Source organism: Macrobrachium nipponense, chromosome 15 (genome assembly GCF_015104395.2).
Source record: "Macrobrachium nipponense isolate FS-2020 chromosome 15, ASM1510439v2, whole genome shotgun sequence".
NCBI classification, from domain to species: Eukaryota; Metazoa; Arthropoda; class Malacostraca; order Decapoda; family Palaemonidae; genus Macrobrachium; species Macrobrachium nipponense.
In genome coordinates, this window is record NC_087208.1 from 64,543,482 (window position 1) to 64,545,981 (window position 2,500).

At 37.2% G+C, this 2,500-nt stretch overlaps 1 protein-coding gene across 1 annotated transcript in view; it reads left to right on the forward strand.

Moving 5' to 3' along the window:
* LOC135226886 (uncharacterized) overlaps positions 1-2,500 on the forward strand; it is a 303,064-nt gene that overhangs the window by 119,018 nt on the left and 181,546 nt on the right. The window lies entirely within an intron of this gene.

The following is a 2,500-nucleotide window of genomic DNA, read 5'->3' on the forward strand; positions in this document are numbered from 1 at the left end:
TCCATTTTGCTAAATTTCACACTTTATTTATATCAATGGAGAGTTGAATGATAAGATGAAAATGATATACGTATTATTTAAGATTCTGCATTGTAATGCAAGATAAAATTACCCCCTCCCCCCTATCATCCCTTTAGATGGAAAATATGAAAAATGGGAACTTTTAAAAGAATATTGAAAAAGATACTGTCAGTGACAGAAAGTTCAAATAGTTATCTCCTCCTTTTCTATTGGATGGCGGTACAGTTATTTCCTCCTCGTTCGTCGATTTGATGTCACTATACTTATCTCCTCCCTTTAGATTGATGTCACGAGAGTTATCTCTTCCTTTTCAATTTGATGTCACTATAGTTATCTCCTCTTTTTAGATTGATGTCACGGTAGTTATCTCCTCCTTTTCAATTTGATGTTACTATAGTTAACTCCTCCTTTTAGATTGCTGTCACGGTAGTTATCTCCTCCTTTTCAATTTGATGTCAGTATAGGTATCTCCTTTTTATTTACAGCCACTATAGTTATCTCCTCCTTTTCTATTTGATTTCACTATAGTATTCGCCTTTTCGATATGTTATCTGCTCCTTTTAGATTTCATCTCAATATAGTTGTTTTCTTTTTCTTTTGGATGACACTATTTGATGCCACTGTAGTTATCGTCTCCTTTTATATTTGATGCCACTATAGTTATTCCTTTTCGATTTAACGTTAATACAGTTATCAATTTTTCCAGTTAATGGCAACATAGTTCTCTCAATTTCGATCTAATGGCAACATAGTTCTCTCGTTTTCGATTTAATGGCAACATAGTTCTCTCGTTTTCGATTTAATGGCAACATAGTTCTCTCGTTTTCGATTTAATGGCAACATAGTTCTCTCAATTTCGATTTAATGGCAACATAGTTCTCTCGTTTTCGATTTATTGGTAACATAGTTCTCTCGTTTTCGATCTAATGGCAACATAGTTCTCTCGTTTTCGATCTAATGGCAACATAGTTCTCTCGTTTTCGATCTAATGGCAACATAGTTCTCTCGTTTTCGATCTAATGGCAACATAGTTCTCTCGTTTTCGATCTAATGGTAACAAAATCCCTCGTTTTCTATTTAATGGCAACAAAACACCCTCGTTTTCGATTAAATGACAACATAGTTCTATTGTTTTCGATTTAATGTTACTGTCAACAAAGATCTCTCGTTTTCGATTTAATGGCAACATAGTTATGTCGTTTTCAATTTAATGGCAATATAGCATCCTCCCTTTAGAGGGCCACTCTTTGGCTCCTGGCACTATGGAAGGCTCCCAGACAATTCTTCTGACGCAGCTGATCCCGTCACTGCCTGTAAACAACTCCAAGTCTTTTTCTTTCTTTCTTTCTTTTTCTCCAGTTCTCGGAATCCGTATCGTGCTCAGATCTTTGAGGGAAGAACTCCGGTGACATCCATCCTTGGTTCCTCAAAGGGATTCTTTGTTTAATTGCCCGGTCTTCTAGTCTTTCATTCCTCCACCTCATTTTATTCTGCCGCATTATTTGAGATTTTCCTTCATTTCTAGTTTTCTGTAAAAGGCCACTATTGAGACGGCTGTTTGTCTGTCCGTCCAAATTTTTCTGTCCGCCCTCAGATCTTAAAAGCCACTGAGGATAGAGGGCTGCACTTTGGTATGTTGGTCATCCACTTTCTAATCATTAAGCATACCAAATTTCAGCCCTCTAGCCTCAGTAGTTTTTATGTTATTCAAGGTTAAGGTTAGACATGATCATGCGTCTGGCACTTCTATATGTGCCAACAACACAGGCCACCACAGTACCCGAATTTCGTAAAGTAAGATCACTCTGTGAGCTTGTACGTCGTGCGTGCCTTGCACATAACTGGTTTAATTCAACTCCTGTTTTCAGTCAGAGTTTACCCAATTCAGCCTTCATACCTTTTTTATGCTTGAACCCATTTTGCATATACTTTTAAAATTGAACTACCCGAATCTGAATTATTATGATGTAACACTGCCTGAATTTACTTAATGGAAATTTCATACATGGCTCACAGTCTGACGATGAAAGCCCTTCTTTGTTAACTCTTTTAAATGTACTGTCTGTGTTTAATGTGAATTACTCGCATATTGAATCTACTGGCGACCTTCGGAAATCTTTCCTACACCGTAACCTCAGATTCTTAAATGCATTGTTTGTGCCAGTCGTTTATATCTAGACGAATCTAACCTTCGCAAATGATGCGTTCATTTCGTCTCATTCCCATTGAGAAACTAACTGAAACAGCCAGAATGGAATAGATTGTTTTCATACTTCAAATGTCCTTCCTGTGTTTCGTTTGACAACAGCTTGACCTTGCTAGCTTACTGGACTCAGAAACGTCACATCATTAGTGTGGATAAGTCTGCCTCTTGGGATGCTGGGCGTGGCTGTAATTTATATGATCCAGTTTTAGAAGTATCTGCAGATTTATGGGATTGTCATTGCCTATTTGTCAATGGTTAATCTGTAGATATAAT